This window comes from Columba livia, chromosome 2 (genome assembly GCF_036013475.1).
Source record: "Columba livia isolate bColLiv1 breed racing homer chromosome 2, bColLiv1.pat.W.v2, whole genome shotgun sequence".
NCBI classification, from domain to species: Eukaryota; Metazoa; Chordata; class Aves; order Columbiformes; family Columbidae; genus Columba; species Columba livia.
In genome coordinates, this window is record NC_088603.1 from 160256039 (window position 1) to 160275646 (window position 19608).

Genomic DNA, 19608 nt, shown 5'->3' on the forward strand with positions numbered 1-19608 from the left:
TAAAGAATAAAAGGCTGAAAGATTCACAAGTATTAGCTAAAAGGGGGCAAAAAGAGAGGCAATGTGTGTAGTCCATTTATTTGATTAGTTACATTAAGTGTGATTATATGATTATACAAAACACAATGATGTCTCTTTTTCTTTTTTTTGTGTGTTGTATGGACAGCTGGAAGTGCAGATACTCCTGCAGTATGAGTTCCATAGCTTTATTGTGGACCAGACATGCCAGAATTAGGGGGGATACAGCAGCATAAAACCTGCAAATATAATTTCTGAACTTTTAAAACCAGAAATCTCCTGTTAATATCCTTCTATCCTTCTATCACTTGACCAGCCAGCTGAGGGAGCTGGCTGAAGTCATTGCTGGACCACTCTCCATCATCTTTGCCAAGTCTTGGGAAACGGGAGAGGTGCCCGAGGATTGGAGGAAAGCAAATGTCACTTCAGTCTTCAAAAAGGGCAAGAAGGACCCGGGTAATTATAGACCAGTCAGCCTCACCTCTGTCCCACGGGAAAGTAATGGAACAGCTTATCCTTGGTGCCATCTCAAGGCATATCAAGGATAAGAGGGTTATTAGGGGCAGTCAGCATGGCTTTACCAAGGGTAAGTCATGCTTGACCAACCTCATAGCCTTTTATGAGAATGTAACAAGGTGGATGGATGATGGCAGAGCAGCGGATGTGGTCTACCTTGACTTCAGTAAAGCCTTTGACACAGTCTCCCACAGTATCCTCACAGCTAAATTGAGGAGGTGTGGTCTAGACAATAGACTAGTGAGGTGGGTTGCAAACTGGCTTAAGGAGAGAAGCCAGAGAGTGGTAGTCAATGGTGCGGAGCCTAGTTGGAGGCCAGTATCTAGTGGGGCCAATATTATTCAATATATTCATTAACAATTTAGACGAGGGAATAGAGTGTACTATCAGCAAGTTTGCTGATGACACTAAGCTGGGAGGAGTGGCTGACACGCCAGAAGGCTGTGCTGCCATCCAGTAGGACCTGAACAGGCTGGAGAGTTGGGTGGGGAATAACCTAATGAAATTTAACAAGGGAAAGTGTAGAGTCCTGCATCTGGGCAGGAACAACCCCAGGTTCCAGTATAGGTTGGGAAATTACATATTAGAGAGCAGTGTAGGGGAAATGGACCTGGGGGTCCTGGTGGACAACAGGATGACCATGAGCCACCACTGTGCCCTTGTGGCCAGGAAGGCCAATGGCATCCTGGGGTGTATTACAAGGGGAGTGGTTAGTAGATCGAGAGAGGTCCTCTTTCCCCTCTACTCTGCCCTGGTGAGATCACACCTGGAATATTGTGTCCAGTTCTGGGCCCCTCAGTTCCAGAAGGACAGGGAACTGCTGGAGAGGGTCCAGCGTAGGGCAACGAAGATGATTAAGGGAGTGGAGCACCTCCCTTATGAAGAAAGTCTGAGGGAGCTGGGTCTCTTTAGTTTGGAGAAGAGGAGACTGAGGGGTGACCTTATTAATGTTTATAAATATATCAAGGGTGCCATGAGGATGGAGCCAGGCTCTTCTTGGTGGCAAACAATGATAGGACAAGGGGTAATGGGATCAAGCTGGAACACAAGAGGTTCCATTTAAATTTGAGAAAAAACTTCTTCTCAGTAAGGGTGACAGAGCACTGGAACAGGCTGCCCAAGGAGGTTGTGGAGTCTCCTCTGGAGACATTCAAAACCCACCTGGACATGTTCCTGTGCGACCTCACCTAGGCGTTCCTGCTCCAGCAGGGGGATTGGACTAGATGATCTTTTGAGGTCCCTTCCAATCCCAAACATACTGTGATACTGTGTGATACTGTGAAAATTCTGGAGCTGGTCTGGGGAAGTAGTCAGTGTGAAATGTTTTTTCTGATACATAGTCTGACCTCATTTAGCATCTGTGTTTGGACATGCACCTCAACATCTTGAAGTCCACTTTCTTATTGGTAAATTACTAAACTAAGCCTATGGAAGAGACTAAAGAATGTCACCAGCGTCTCCAGAGAAAGCTGCAGAACTGTCACATGGCTCCTTGCATTTTTTATATTCTTTTGCTTAAATATTCATTTTTGCGAATGCTCATTATTTATTTCTTCTGTATACTCACATATACACATGCACGTGCATACTTCATTTAACTGCTTGTTTGTGTGTTTATTTATTCATTTATTCCATAATATCTTTATCTTTTTGTTGCATGTAATTATGCAAATAACAAACCAAAACAGATCACGGGTGTATTTCTAGGATCAGTCCCTACACTTAAATTTAATTCTGCTTCTATCTTTGCATGTTGTAAGTTCCACCCTTGTGTGCTTGAGTTACTACAAAAGGTCAATGCTGTCAGTAAACAGCACTGATTGAAAAGGTTGAGAAGAGTAAGATGAGAGACAGATATGGAAAGAATATGAATAAAAAAAGCTTTCTATTAGCAGAACAGAGAATCGAAGAGTGTGTTCGGTAAGCCTGTATTTATTGTCATCTATGTGCTTCTGTACAATGCATCTCCATGAATTCTTTGCTGAAATTATCTTCATTGTGTGGCTTTAGGAAAGTAGACTTGACCACTCAGTGGAGCTTTGTTCCTTGCCTCACATCCTTTTGTCTTGTCAACTAGCAATTATGATATATATATTAAGATCTATCTATTTAGATTATAGGCTGCCTCATATTGTAGAAAATGGCAGGCTGCATAAATTTTTTGAAAATTAGCACATAAATAAGAGTTCTTATTATTTTTTAAAAACAAAAGGGTGTATTGCTACATTGTATTTTGTTTTTTTTAAATTAAACTGAACTGCAGCTAGCATCTCTTAGAAATTAATATATTTCTAACGATGCACTCCAAAGACCTCTAAGAAATGCTACTGCCCTCAAACTTGAAACACACTATAGTTTTCAGTCCTGGGACTAAAAGAAGTCTCTTGCCTTTGCACTGCTCCACCAATGAAGCTTCCCTGGATATTATACTTTGTCTGTTTTGATAAAATAATGAAGAGTTTTAACGTTTCAGCCTAGGTCTCTGGCAGAAAAAGAACTAGTGAATTAAATGAAATATTTTTTTTCTGCTTAAACTTTTTTTTTTTTTTTTCTAGGCAACACATAGCAGAATAAAACAAACAAATTAATGTACCTTTGAAAAACAGACCCTTTGTTTGACAACACCTAACCCACCCTCGCTGCAGTCCCTGGCCAGAAGCAGGTTTTTTTAACTGAACTGACCAAACTGGTCCATGCTGTGACTCCTCCTTGTCTGGTGAGGGTTTATGAATCACAGCCCAGCAGCTGCCTGCTGATAACAAAGCAGCACATTCAGCGCACGTTCCCAAGTTATTATACTATTGTTTCAAAGGGAGCTGCTAGCGGGTTTGTCAGCCTAGATCCAGTTAAGATTGGGGTCAGTCTGCTTTCCCGTGACATGATAAATGTCCTGCTGTGCTTGTAGCACCATCTCCCTAGAGAATGTCAGGATGGAAATTCCTGAGTGGACATGGTTCGCATCTGATGCTCATTTGCTCGTCACTAGGTTTTGCCCTCAAATTGCTCTGGTTTTGGGCCTGCCTTCATTAGAATAAACTGGGAACATTTGAATTGCGATGGAGAGTGGGTGCTGTAGTGCATGGGATTGTAAAACTTGTTTGGTCTCTGTCTGTACCCATTGCTTACCTGATGGTTCTTCAAGTCAAAAAGTATCAATGTTTTCTGATAAATACTACCTTCTTAGGGTTCCATCTGAGGCTTTTTTCTTGTGTTTGGGGGTAGAATCATACAATGTCATGAGTTGGAAGGGACCCACAAGGATCATCGAGTCCCACTCCTGTCCCTGCACAGCACAACCCCACAGTTCACACCATGTGTCTGAGGATGTTGTCCAGTCTCTTCTTGAACACTGTCAGGCTTGTGGCCATGACACCTCCCTGAGGAGCCTGTTCCAGTGTCCAGCACCATCTGGGTGAAGAACCTTTTCCTAATGTCCAACCTGAACTTCTCATGGTACATCTTCCTGCCATTCCTTTGGGTTTTATCATTGGTTGCCAGAAAAAAGAGATAGACACCCCTCCATCTCTCCAAAATACTTTACAATGATAACCTCTTGCATCCCTGTTTGTGATCAAACAGTAGTCAGGGAACTGGAAAGAGTGTTGTATCATTCTCAGGGTGCATCTACAAGGTACATTGAGGGCAGATGGAAGGTCTCCTTGCCTGTGATTTGCAAGCAAGAACTAACCCCCCTAAAAAACTTGTGAACACATTGAAAAAAAATATATATATATAAAGAAAGAAAATGTGAACTATCCTACTTAACGGGTTTATTACCTTGGGCTCAGCATGTGGCTTTGATCAGTCTGATTGAAGCACATGTCCCTCAGCAGTAGAAAAGTCCCGAAGTAATTCTCTAAGAGGGAATATCTAGGGTAATAGAACTCTATAACCTTCTTAAATATTTGCTATGACTGTCATCAGAGGAAAGCTATATCACTAGACATGGATTTTATCTGATTCAGGATAGCCATTTTTTTTTCTGATGAAGATATCTATAAACTTTTTATTCCCAAGGAGTGTCCAGGGGCCATATTGTCCCATTATTCCCCAATTCCCCTACAAGTATAGAGCAAATTCAATTTGATCACAAACACACCAGCCACCCCACATCTGCACGGTAAAGTCTAGCCTGGATAAATACATGATAGCCCAACTATTAAGACTCCTCCAGCTGTACACTGGCAGCATTCCTCACATGCAAATACATTTGTTTGTCTTAAATGACAGTTTGGAACAGAAATCATCAGAGTCTCATTTTTAGCCAATTACCCAGCGTTTGCTTTGCCCAATTTGCATGGAGAACAACCTATTATTGCTCTCAATCTGACAGGAATTGTTTGCCTTTTGCAGCCTCACAAGCTGCAGATGGAGTCTAATTTTTTTGTAAATATGTAAAACAATAAAGCGTGGAGGAAATAGTCTATCTGCGGATGTCAAGTATGGAGAGAGCAGAGAGCACCTCGTCACTGGAAATGGTGGAATTGATTATTGCTCATTAAGGATGAAAAAGACTGAGCCAGTGTCATCTAATCTCCTATATCTCCTTTATTACTTTTAATGTCTTATATCCCATCTCTAAATTCCAAGGGATCTCAAAATTATTGAGTTCTTAGTGGAATTCAGGGGCTCCATACATAGTGGTTATTTTTCTATATCAAAACAATGTACAGTTTTAAATAACTTTTCCTCCTCAAACTCATTTAAGTACTTCTCTCAACTTAAGCAGATTTCTTTCTTACATCAAAGATACCCAGTGAGCAGTCAGCATGGCCATCCTGAAGAGGACTAACATATCCAAAAATTGGCTGAACATTTGGAGGATTTTTCTTGTGGCAGTGCTCAGCTTGATAGGCTTTCAAAAGAGCTTTCCAAAAATATGAGAAAGTACCTTTTAAAATAATGGCTCAAAGTGTAGAGATCAAGATCCAGAATCATAAGGTCATTTAGAAGCCTCCACTTGCTTCAGCTACAATTAAGATAGCTCTGTGGGTCTGGTTCTTCTCTGATTTCTAAAACTTTGCTCAGTTCTTCATCTCTTCTTGTGCTTTTACATGTATCAGCCAAGGAGGAATTTGTCTTTGATTAGATGGTTAAACACTAAAGTCAGGCCAATTTCTGAATGCTGGCTTATTCACTCCTAAAGGTTGTTTCCGGAAAGACCCTACTCCAGCCATATCAGTTGCATTTTAATAGCCAAGTCATAACAGTGACAGCAAATCAAAGCATACAGGATCCCAAATACAGTGTCCCAATGAGGGTGAGGATGTATTAGGAGTGGTTTCTTTAGTGGAAATAATTCTCAGAGTTTTGGCACACAGTCCTGTTCCTGCTGAATACATGAAAGAAGCACTGTGTACTTCTCATCACCCAAGACCAAGAAAAAAATGAAATCGATTTTAAGACAAGAAAGTGATATTTGAGTTCTTTAAGGGGATAAGATGCTCAGCTATTGAAGAAAAAAAAAAAAAAAGACCTTGCTTAGGTCCCTAAAATGAGGTCTAGGTTTATCACATGTAAGAATGCCAGAAGCATTGAACCTAGAGGGAGAACAGGTATTTGATTAAAAGCTCAGTACAAAAAAAAGTATTAAAAAGGTCTACATAGCCCAGAAATAGACTTTGACTGGAAAGTGAAGGATGATTCCTGGCTATTAGAAGAGGGAAATGATGTAGAACCAATTGATGTAGAACCAGTAGAACCAAAATCTTGAATGTTTGAAAGGCAAAGCATGATCTATTAAAAAAAAATAGACTTATATGGACACAGAACCTGATGTCTTAGGAGAATGGAGATCATGACCCAGGTGATTCCTTCCAACCTAACACTCCCAAGCTGCAGGATGGCAGCAGGAGAAGCAATAGCTCATCAGAGAAACACATTTCATATAAGACTTTGGGAAATGCTGAGTCAGCTCCCTAGGTGCTGCATGGATCTGCTTTTTTGTGCCTCTCCACATTTGGTCTGTACCTGTAAGACAAAAGAAAGAATGCAAGGGGTCAATTTATGGCTTTGCTATTTCTTCGCTCCCGGTGGCAGAAAATAACTTTGTGATCCCTGAGAGAAGCAGAAAATAAAAGCAGTGAACAGAGGGTGTGAAACTGCTGTGTTTTTTTGTTTGTTTGTTTGCTTTTTGTGAGGGTATTTTTTTTTCATTTTATGTTGTGATTGGTTATTCTATTTTTTTTTATTTGGTTTTGAGTTTTATTTTGTTTGATTGTTTGTTTTGTTTGGTTTGTTGTTTTTCCTGATGATTCCAACACAGTTGCCACTTAATTCGATGGTTAGTAGTTATGGCCAACTTGTGTTAAAACAACACAAAAAAACACCTCTCCCAGCAGGTCTCATTAGTGAAGAAAGTTCTTGCCACAGCTTCCTCTCATGGGAGGAAGCCTGGCCTTAAAGAATCAGCAGAAATCTGCTAATGGATGGTTGGAAAGGGGGACAGGGTATGGGGGCCTCAGTCCTATTGATGAAATCCCCAGCAGGAACCCAGGGCATTTTGTACTTTTACCTAAATGTGCTCTGACGAGCAAAGTAATTTAGCTGCATTGCTGCAATTCACAATAGTTTTCTTGCTAGTAATTTAAATATGTATTATGATAGGGTGAAAAGAACCTTCAGAATCTTCCTCTCTTCCTTTCATGATACATGTCTGCTGCATCGTGTAACACACCCAACATCCACCTCAGCCAGGCGTTAAAGATGAGGAAGGATCACTCTGCATTATCACAAGGATTCTTCCTGATTTTTGGCCAGAATTACCAAAATAAAAAATTACGGAAGAGTTGGAACCACTGCACATTATGTAGCACCTGAGGACCTCTAGCTGATGCAGTCTTTCAGACGTTCCAGTTTTTACAGGATAAATGTTTTTCTTAAGCTGCTCAGTTTTAGTGAAATGAGCAAAGAAAATTATGCATAACTGTAACCTGACAGTGATGACTTATATAACTATTTAACAAACCATCTATATAATACACTCTCTAAGAACACAAATGACACAAACAACTCTTTAATAAGTCATTGATAATGGGAAGCAAAATGTATTAGCAGGGAAGAAAGAGTTGTTATTTAGGACTGTTTGAGGGTAGCAGTATATCTTGCAGGTCTTTGGAGTGTATCTTTATAAATATATTAATTTCTAAGAGATGTCAGCTGCAGTTCAGCTTAATTTTTTTTTTAAAGAAAAGAATTACAATGTTGCAGTGCACATTTTTGGTTTTAAAAACAATAAGAACCCTTATTTATATGCTCATTTTCAAAATGTTATGCAGCCTGCCACTCTTTAGCAATGTGAGGCAACCTATAATCTAAAAAGCTTAACAGATAGCTCATAATTGTTGGTTGACAAGACAAAAGAATGTGATTATAATTAGACAGGGGTGATGCCTTGTGATTTTTAAGCTTTTTATTGAAAAAGTTTTATACTTTGAGTCACTTCTGTTTATGGGAATATGCCTATATTTTATAAATGGATACTTACTTTTTATCTTCCCTTTTCACTTCTTTATCTCTTTCATTTACTTATGGAGTATTTTTATGGTTTTGTGGGGTTTTTTTGTTTTGTTTTGGTTTGATTTTTTGTTTTTGTTTTAGTTTTCTTCCTGATGGATGGGGAGATAAACACCTTTTATAATTCCCGATTTTTCAGTCATAAAGCAACTCACCTACCTTTGCCTGGGAAGACTCTCTCCCTCTTTTCTGGCATGCTTAATCACTCATGAATTGCTGGTTATTGCTATGGTGTCACCACGGAGGCCATGCATCTTTTGCAGCTGTTTCTAGACAGAATTGCATTAGCAAAGCTGGGTCGTAATGACCTGTGTTCACATTGATAAAAAATGACACCATTGTCTTGGTTAAGAAGCAGGTAAACATGCAAGTTTCCTGCACTCAACAGTCTCCAAATAAATTTTTTCGTCAGTGACTGAGAAAATAAAAGCATTATTATTGGATAAAACCAGAAGCCCCTCTAAACTAGTGTCTGAAGCTCTGCAATGAACTCAAGCTTAACCATGTTGCTGTCGTTAGCCATGAAGCACAGGCAATGTGATTTCACATTGTCAAAGGAGTGTGGTGTGGATGTATTGAAAAAAATATTCAATAACAGATGTCCAGGGGAGAGTTTAAAGACATAGGGAGGTACAATGCAACATGCTACTCTACCCTATAGATATTTCTGGGATTGGAGGTGATGCTATTGTATTTAGCAGTCATTAGTTGATTGACTTTTTTTCCATTAATTTGCTTAATCAGTTTTTGAAGATGTGTAAATATTTAGCAACTACTACTCTAAGAGGCCCTGTAAATTAAGTTTTTGCTATGTGAAGTGTTTTCTTTTGTTCATTTTGAGCCTGTCACTTGCTATTTCCATTTCAGAACTGCCAAGAACTCTCATTTTGTTTTGTCTCGTTTTGTTTTGTTTTAAAAAGAAGATGATGCATAAACAGTTGCTCCGTTTTTGAGACCACTCAAGACTTTGCAGACCTCTGTCAGTTCCCAATAGTCTCATTTTCTGGAACGATTAAGCCTAATTTATTTAGCCATTCTTGGCAAGGAGATTGTTCCACTTCTGTGATAAATCCCATCACCTTTTTCTGTATGTTTTCTGATTTTATTCTGTTCTGTTAGAGGCATGGGAATTGGAAAGGCACACAGCAATTAATGAGTGCATAGTAGATATGTACCACGGCTTAACTGTGAAAACAGATCACTGGAATTGCCAAGATACAGAACATCACAATGCCCGTATTCTTTTTTTATTGCTGGTGTTTATCCAGTGGACTCCTCCTTGTCCTGTGACTGGACTGTAAATACCCTGAAGACAAAAGCAATCATTTAGTTCCCCCCTCAGTGCCCAAGACTATTGGGTCTGGCATTAAAATAAACCTGAGATCAAGCAGCCAGTGCTGTGCAAACAACAGTGCTCATGCACACCCCTTTACCTTGTTTTCTAGATAAATTTTAGCTTAATTCAAAGATTTGCCTCCTGCACCTCACTGTCAGACTCAGCAGTGGTCTCCCTTCCCCATTCCATTAAAAGCCTCTATTTCTGATTGTAGTCTGTCTGAATTTGGCTTCATTCAATCAGTTCTGGTTCTTCCTTTCTCTGACAGATTAAACAACATTTTATTCACCTAGTATTTTGTCTCCATGAAGGTACTTATACACTAATGAATGTGGTTTTTTTACTAATGTAAATGCTTTTTTGACTTTTTTTGTTTGTTTTCTCAATACAGTATTTTTCAGTCTCTCAAATAATTTTTTGCAGCTCTTTCTGTAGGCACTCCAGGGTTTTTTCACCATCTTGTTGAAATATGTGGCCAGCAGAACTGGACTCAGTAGTGAGGTATCAAGTTGTGATTGTTCATTCTTGGATTGATATCTTTTGGATCACATTCTAGGACATATCTGATTTTGTTCAGCACATGATAGTATAGAGATTATGACATCTTTTGGCTGGCTTTGGGAAGACAGACAGCATCTGACCCAGTATGAAGCTAGAATGACATGGACAGATGAACCCTTCTGTTCTCCAAAACACAGCCCTAATATAGCCCGTCATTGTGAACTGTAAAAACATTGGCTATTGGATCAGTACTTTGCACCTCCCAAGTAACAAGTGATAGCAAGAGAGGAAATAGCCTCAAGTTGCACTAGGGAAGGTTCAGATTGGAACCTTCAGTCCAGCAAATGAAGGCAATGATTACCTCTCCCCAGCTAATCAGAACAATCTTATAATGCAGATTTACAAGCCCAGGTGCCAAATAACCAGGAAATCAGTGAACACATGTGCAATTCCAAATAATCCTTTATCTGGAAAGGGTAGCTACTGAGCCAATATTTAGATATAATTGGCTGACTCTGTTTGGTCCCTGGCCCAATATGTTTAGGCTGTTGATTTTTGTTCTTGGATTATTTCAGCTAAGCTTATTTCATTTGTCCCTACAAGATCCCCTGTTTAGCAAAAACTTCTGCTGGTAAGACTTGGATGCACTCAGGTCTGTGTGTGTGCATGTGGGTCCTATATTAGCCAATCTTTGTGTGGTCAGCTTGTCTTTATGTCCCTGGTTGCATAGCTGAAAAGTTTGAGTTCCAAACAGTGGTGTCAGGACACCTACATTCAATACTGTGAGTTTACAGAACTGTACTGGCACTGGATTAATTTTTATGTATCTTAGATTAATCAGCTGTAGCTGTAATTATTAAGCACATTAATTTAACTTTGCTAGGAGGCTTTGGGGAATGAAGAGAGGTTTGTTATCTATGCTTCTATGTTGCTTGAGACAGGAGAGTTTGGATGAATAAAGGCAGATGAAACATTACTACACTGGTGCCCCCAGCCCCACCCCTCCAGGGTTTCAACACCGAGCACAGCTCTGGCAGCCTCAGTGCTGCTCTGTGGGACTCGAACCCTGGGTTCTGACAGACTCTGCCTCCCTGCACAGCTGGGACAACAGGTGCACGCCACCGCGCCTGGCAACAAAGATGATTAAGGGAGTGGAGCACCTCCCTTATGAAGAAAGGCTGAGGGAGCTGGGTCTCTTTAGTTTGGAGAAGAGGAGACTGAGGGGTGACCTTATTAATGTTTATAAATATATCAAGGGTGCCATGAGGATGGAGCCAGGCTCTTCTCGGTGGCAAACGATAGGACAAGGGGTGATGGGATCAAGCTGGAACACAAGAGGTTCCACTTAAATTTGAGAAAAAACTTCTTCTCAGTAAGGGTGACAGAGCACTGGAACAGGCTGCCTACGGGGGTTATGGAGTCTCCTTCTCTGGAGACATTCAAAACCCGCCTGGACATGCTCCTGTGCAACCTCACCTGGGCATTCCTGCTCCAGCAAGGGGATCGGACTAGATGATCTTTTGAGGTCCCTTCCAATCCCAAACATACTGTGAAACTATGAAACATTACTGTTATGCCAGGAAGAAAAAAAAAAAAAAATAAATATTTATATATATATACACATATAAAATGAGGAAATCTGCTTTCCAAACAGTTCAGTAACCATCCTTCAGTGACCATCATCTCCATGGATGAGGAAATGACTGACGAAGTTAGGTTTCTTTGCAGAAGAGAAATTGCTTTTGGTGAGATTTACCTTTTTTTTAGAGGATTGTGAATACTGGTAGGGAAAAGGGAATTATGATTTCACATCCTATATCCCTTTTAACAGTCCCTCATTCTACATGATGACGCCAGTAAAACCTTCCAGAGTGAAAAAATGGTGCATAAAGTACTAAGTCTCTTGGGTTTTGGTGGTCTGTTTTTCCTCTTCCCCTCTACTTGTGCATTTGTACATCAAACGGTTTAATGTGGAGTGAAGCTCATGATCTCCATGCACAGATCTCTCACTTGTCCTCAAAGTGTCTAAATGGGTAGTGGCTTTGTACTCATGCTTCAGGCAAAGACCTTTTGAAGCAATCATTTGTGTGAACAGATGGATTCAACACCTGCATGGCAGAGGCTAAGTGCTCTCCCTTATTTTGCAATCAAAAAGGCTGGAAGGCAAGCTGCAAATATCACTCATTATCATTTATTATTCCAAATTATGCTGAAGGGGTAATAGATCTCTTTGGATTCAGTCTTATTCCTTGAAGTTTACCCTGCCAGGAAGAAGTGTCTTTTCCTTGAAGTTATATTTGAGCAATATTAACATTTATTTTGGGAGAATAAATCTGCAGTGAGAATAGGCAAGCATTTTAGTCCTCGAGTGGAGTTCAAGCAGCTGCCAACACTTCTGAGTGGCAGAAAAACTAGCATTAAAAAACAAAATTAAAAAAACCCTCACACATAAAAATGAATCTGCTGTGCTGAAGACGTTTTAAAAAACCTCTTTTTCCAAAGTTTCCAAGTACCAACCTCGCACTCAGTCTTCTGCACAGCAAAATGAAGCTCTGCCATCTTCACTGACAGCTGACCAGTGGAAAGGACATGGGAAGATTAAAGCACAGAAAACAGCTGAGGAGTCCTGTGGGAGGATTTACGTGTCCAGGTTGTGCAAGTGCTTATGTGTCAGTCAATGTCTTGACCAACAAGTATAGTAATTGGTAACCCTTGCAGGTTACCACTGAAATTTCACCCGAAAAAGATAATTTCAGGCAACTATTTTGATTCCATTCCAGAGAATCATGAGTTGAGAGAGACAGAACCTGGTCAGAAGTTATGCCTACCATTTTCTGACCATTTTGGAAGTCTGAAGGACAATAGACATGTGATTCATGTGCCTTGATGACAGCATGATCTTTTGTTTCTTACTGTTGATCCAGGTGCATGAATTCAAGCTTCATTGCAGATTTGTTGTGAAGGTGACCATTAGATAATCACCTCTGAATGGGAAATTAAAAATGACTACATATTTGCCATTGCAAATTGGTCAGAAATAAGTCACCTTCACCCTATAAATGCAAGAAGCCATCTGGCCATCAGATGAACTTCCGGGCTGTTTGCTGTAGCCTGTGCAAGTATTTCCTTTCCTCTCAGTAAAGAGGAAAAAACAGTTCCATGAATCCATTTGCCAACACATTTCTGGTCTGCATTTTTGTAGGGGACATACTGCAAATCTTTGAGAAGAGGGAAACAAGATCACTTACTTGAGAGCTTAGCTCTGGGTAGAAGTCCTCCCTGGTTATTCACAGATGTAATGCTTCACTCAGCATCCATCAAGTCTAGGAGCCTGGCCTGGCCACATCACGGTGGCCCTTTACACAACAGTTAAAAGCATCTGATTGTAGATGGAAATATCTGCCAGTTAGAACCTGGGAAAGGGCTAAGTCTCCCTTCGAAGAAGATGGTTCTTGATGCACTGCTAGAAAAGCTGCTCAGTCATAGTAGAATACACCCTGCAAAGCAAGCAGATAGCTTGCTTGAAAGACCATGGTCCTCACTCAATAATTTATTTCATCTGCTGGTTTTTAGAATTTCATAAATTGAAATAGAGTGCATAAAAAAAAAAAAAAGGTGTTAAAGGTGTTCAGGTCAAGGCAGAAATACTTAAATGCAGGTGTCAACAAGTAGCTTTCTACATATGCTTTGTTATCTGGGTTTGCAAGAGAGTGAAGAGCTAATGAGTACAGTTGGCAGGTTTGATTTGGCCATCAGAGACACCAAAGGATGTCACAAATCCCATTAGCTATCTATGTTTAGGCAACTGCATCTTTTTTATGTTTTCTGCTCAAGGGCAAACTGAACTGTTTTCTAAGATCCTCTGACTATGTTGATCAGGTCTGTATTGACTGGTGTTTGGATACCTGAAAAACATGTTGATAACGACACACAGAAACCTGAATAACCGTGGCTTCTCCTAGAGCTGAATCTCACTGAATGTATCTTCAAAACACTATCAGTGTTTCCTCTCTTGTTGCCTTAAAAAAGGTTATAGAAAAATATTCAAGTGGCACTTTCATTCCAGTCCCTCGGCACTTCTTGTATACTAAACTACAGGCATAGAACAAGCACTTCCAATCTGGTCTTCTTAGAAGGAACAACACCACACCATCTTGTTATTTTCCAATTGTATTTTTTGTATGTTAATGACTTAAAACGAACAGGGATTTGTCACAAATTTAAAGTGAGAATTGTGATTTCTGGGTTTAGCTCCCAGCTACAGCACAACTGCTCTGGGTGGCTTTTGACGGGTCCTTTAACTTCCTTTTCCCTTAAATATTAATAGATAAAATGGAGGCTATTTTTCCTGAGGCAGTTGAGCTGAATGCACTAATGACTGTGAGACGTTACAGTAATGGAGGCATTTGACAAATGTAAAGAATGATGCTGCTGTTATTAGTGTGATGGATCAAAACTTCACTTCAGGTTCATTAACTTCATCTTTTCACTTGTCAGTGTATAAACACGCTATTTTTGGCAGCTCAGTTTCCAAAGAACTTAGTATTTAAAGTTTGCCTCAAATTAAAAAGTAGGGTGGTGCAGGGGAATGAGGTATTTTTTCCTGCTCTCTGTAAAATCTGGCATTGTGAAAATTATGTCTCTTGGCACCACTGTATAAAGCTAATACAGAAGTTTCCCTCAGTGACAGGAAAGAGGAAAGACAATTAAGTGGTGCAGCAGAATTTGAGAAGAATAAATGCAAAGTACTTTTGCAAAACATCCCTGACAGAATTGGATTTTGGATGAGACATGGCTGGAGCTAAACAGAAACTAATAAACATGGCCAACTAATAAACATGGCCAAACCAAGCTGATTCTGCTGAGCCATTTGGGATGTCTCTGCACTGAGCACCAGGTTAAGTAGTTTATTTGCTCTGGTGGTGAGCTCTGCAGTAGGTCTGCATGATTATGCAATTGTCCCTGGGGTAGTATAGGGCTTTGCATCACTGCAGCTTTGCTAAGAGCTGGATACAGGAATAGCCTGGCCTCACTGAACATGTGTTGAATCTCCAGTGAGAGGTGTAATGAACCAGAGTTGTTTTTTCATTGGACACAAGGTCTGTGCCTATTACCTAAATTCTCTTTTATTTGCTTAAATTAGCACAGATAGCTGGGATTTTGCTCTATTTTGTTAAAGCATGCAAATGTAATTTCATTTTACAAGTACTGGAGGTATCTGGAGGATGAAGTACCTTCTAGGCAAGATTTTAATATAGACTACACTAAGTACCCTAAGTGTAACTCACAGTCATTGTTGGCAGAAGTGATGGATCAAGGTGCTTCAGGGGAGCCACTGAGAACCTCAGCAACCCTGACATCTTCCTTTCCTCTTCCTTTCCTGTGCTGAAATAAATGTTTTGGCCTCTGTTTAGGAGTTAGGTAACAATGTGTAACATTTGGAGATGTTTATGGATAATTGCACCTTGGAAATCCAGCCTAGGGGAATTTACACCAAGGTAGGGTGTTGTCTACTCTGTTCACCATCCAGCTTCTCCTCTGAAGGTAAGGAAGAAAGTCAGCCTGGTGGCTGAATTGACAGTATTATTTCCTCTTGTATACCTGTCCATCTTCATTCCTCATTAATCACAGAGTCATGGAATGGTTTAGGTTGGAAAGGACCTTAGACATCATCCAGTTCCAGCCCTCCTGCCATGTGCAGGGACAACTTTCCACTAGAACAGGTTGCTCAAAGCCCTGTTCAACCTTGTATTGAACACTTCCAGAGACCTCACCACCCCTCATGGTGAAGAATTTCTTCTTTCTGTTCAAAATCATTACTCCTTGTCCTAACACTACAGGCCCTTTTTTAAAAGTCCTTTTCCAGCTTTCTTGTAGGTCCCCTTTAGGTACTTTAAGGCTCCTATAAGGTCTCCCTTTTTGGGTAGATCAGTCTGACTTTGCCCTGGAATGGGTGGGCATGCTCTTTCATTGTGGGACAGTAGGGTTGGTAGGGATGCTAGAAACATCTGCAGGGTGGCAATTCCTCAAACTGATCTAGCAAGGTCTGCCAGCTCCCTTTTCTCCATCGCTTTTGCTAATGTCTTTTCTGGCAGAGGTAAAAATGCTGTTAACAGCCATTGAAGATACACCATGTTACTGTGCCAACAAACATAAGTCATAAATGTCACCTGCCTGGTGACAGTGACCTTGCAGTGATGTGGGAAAGACCTGGATGGTCATAATTCAGTGTCACCACCTTTTTTTTCTCAGCCTCTCTGGGTTTTAGTGGCAGACAGTGTCTGAGCTGGTTTTCTCACCAGCAGCCTTGTAGGGTGAATTTCCCACTGGACTAATTACTGTGAATTGTGGTGCTGCCATTGTCTCACCATAAATTGTCCTGATAATGAGGCAGGTGAGTGCAGATTCCAAACCTTGGGCTCATGCAGGTTTGTGGAGGGTAAACTCATCAAACTATTGTGAAACACTGTGAAACTTGTTACAAAGCTGCCACGGAATAAGCACATAATTAAAAACACTTCCCTGGAGAGAATATAATTTAATTTTCTTCACATAACCCACCACTAGGACAGAAAACACAATAAAACAAGAGATCTAAATCACAGTGAAAACAATGTCATGTTTTGTTGTGTGATTTTCTGGAATTCCTTGTATTAATTTTACACTTGATATTGAACATAAGGTCAATTATTGAGACTTGTAGGCCAAAATTGCTAAGTTGTTTTTCAGCAAACATGACATTTCTGTTATTTATGCAAATCTCTCGGACTTTTGTTTTCCAATATGCTCTGCAGTCTCAAAAGTGCAGCACAGTTTCAGAGAAACAACAGGGGACTAAAAGCATAATATTTTATTGAGGAACACAGGATTTATTAGGCTCAATTAGACTGTGGTCCATTTGTTCCTGTATCTTGCCTCAAGCAATGAGTGAATTTCAGTATTTCAGAGGCAACTGAAATGGTAGTGAAACAGGAGACATGTGACATGTTCTTAATGAAATTTGAAAGTTTTCCTACTGACCTAGAACTCGTCTCTTGCTAAATTGAAGCTCCACAGCGAGCTGTGAGTCCTACAATGAAATTTAGGTCGAGTTTTGACCAATCTCAGGATGAAAATTAAAGCTATATTCAGTCTAAAATGAAGGGACAATTCTCTCTGGCTTCCATGGATGTTATATTAGTAACATTTATTAAACACATGATAGCAGTGTCTTGAGGCACTAGCCTTATTTAAAACCTCCTTAGTCTCCATACTGTATATAATAAAAGACAGCTTCTCTTCTGGGTTCTTCTGTCTCATCATATTTTCAACAGAGGAAAAGAGTCAACAAAAATAAGTATTATTTTCGTAAACTCTTAACTTGTCCTTGTCCTAAGCTTTATGACAGAAAGCTTCATCTTCTGGAAGTTTTTCATGACATGATTCTGATCTTGTCTGAGAATCTTTGTTTGGTTCAGAGCAGCACAAGTGTTTCCAGGGGTCAGAACCAGCAGCGAGGACTTGGACAAATACAAGAAATCCCGCTGCAGCTGTAAAGGGGATGCAAGAGATCTCAATGCTGAATCTTTCCTGATAAACTGTTTGTCTATTGCTTTAAACAGCCAAAGGTAGCAATAGAGACCACTTTCCTAATTCTCGTTGGTCCATGGGACAGTTTTCTATGACACCTGAATTACAATATTACGAGACGTGGCTGAAATTGCAAACTAAAGTAGCAATGATGAGTAAGAAATGGGTAGGTTTTCCTTCAGTTTTGATCTCTCTGTGCACAATCATGATGGAACAACAAGCAACATATTTTTAAGTTTTAATTTTTTAAACCTTTGGAGCTATTTTTGCAGATGTGGAAAGCAAAAAAAAAACTAATGTCACAGTAATCCTGAATCTCTGTTCAGCCTTCTGGAGCATTTCAAGACACAGAGAATTTGGACTCTGCACTTTATATGATCTGAGTATCCTTGATTAATGAATACATTCAGTTTCACCAATCTAATATTTTATTCTTTCTAATGTTTTGGAAACAAATTTAGAAATACAAACAAAACCCCCCCTGATGAATATGTCTACAGACAGACAACTGAGAAAAACTCTTAATCTCTCTGACTATAAACTTCTGCACCTGGGCTAATCACCCTCAATTTTCTTCATAGATTAGAGAGTCATACCCTAAAAGTGTTTTTTCTATCTTTCCTACTTTAGATATGTACTTGGAGACAGGAAAGTCTCCAGCTCTCCTCTATACATCCATAGGAGATGTTAATGTTTTACAAGTTGTTCTAATTTATAATTCTGCAGCCCTGCCAGTGCTGATGCCGTGAATGAAAAGGGAGACAGATCCGAAAAATCATCTGCAGCAGCTGAGTCGCAGCTGTGTTAGGTTTCATGAGGACTCATAACTCAGGAGAAAGCTGTACAAAGCAAGAGTAAAGGATCCATGTAGAAACTTACAGTAAGATGAGATCTCCCCTTGACAATGACAGTCTACTGTTGCACTTAGGCACATACTGCTGATTTCTGCCTATCCTGCCTTTAAGGCAAATGACATCAGAGGAGGTTGGAGGATACACCTGAGTTTTGGGGAGCAGTGGTCACACATAGATGGTGCCTGGAGCATGTGACACCATCATAAATTATGTAAAGTGTATTTCAGGTTAATTCAGACTATTGCTTGGAAGGGAGTGCTGTGAGTACCTACTTTGGCTTCTTGCCTGCTGAGAAAGGAAATAGGATTTTTCAGTACTAATTTCTGCTTCAAGTCTAATAGTCATGATAATACTAAAGCACAAATTTTAAATAAAAGAAATCCATTATAAAAAAAGCTCTTCTTGATTTAAGAGTTACAGGGATGGAGAGTTCATCAGAGCATTAGTTAAGCAGATTCAATAGTTAATAGCACAGTGTTACAAATGTATTCCTCAATTTCTTCTCTAAATTAGAGCTCTGAAAATAATTGATATTTTGATTCAGTGGGCAAATTACAAATAAAAAAGAAATAAATTTATAATGAAACAAAACATTTTGGCATGAATGAACTCCTCAATTTGTAAACTAAAACACTGCTATGAAGGTCTGAAAAATGTGAAGTCTAATTATAGTAGCACTGCAACTGTAGTAATGGGGGACTAGACAGCGTGACTGATAAGCAGAAGATAATGCCCTAATAGGCATGATGTGCACAACCCTTCAAAGACTAACAAAAGCCTACGTGAGACACCTGTGGGATTGTGCAGAGGACAGGCACACCAAGAAATGTTTGAAAACAGTATTTAGAGGTGAGGGATATCCACTGAAGATGTGGCTCTGCTGGTGATGGAATTTTTCATGCCTGCTTTGTGTGTGGACAAGGTAATTAGCTGGCTGAACTGCGCACACCAGGAGATTGCCAGCAGTAGGAAAAAGCGTGATACTAAAAGAGAAACCTAATCCTCTGGATGTGGACTGCTGGGCAGCTGGACACTGCTGTGTGATGGATGGTTATTAACACACGGTATTTGCTGTCTACTGTTCTGCACTGAATGAGAAAAGTGCCGGACAAATCCAACCTTGGGTCCACGTGCATTTAGAAGAGATCAAGGCTTTGGCTGGGACAGATGATTAAAGACAGACTTGGAACAGGCAACCATCCCCAGTAGGTGTAGCAGATCTTGAACAGAGCAGCTAGCTTAATTCTTTCCCTTCCCTTCTCTTCCCTTCCCTTCCCTTCCCTTCCCTTCCCTTCCCTT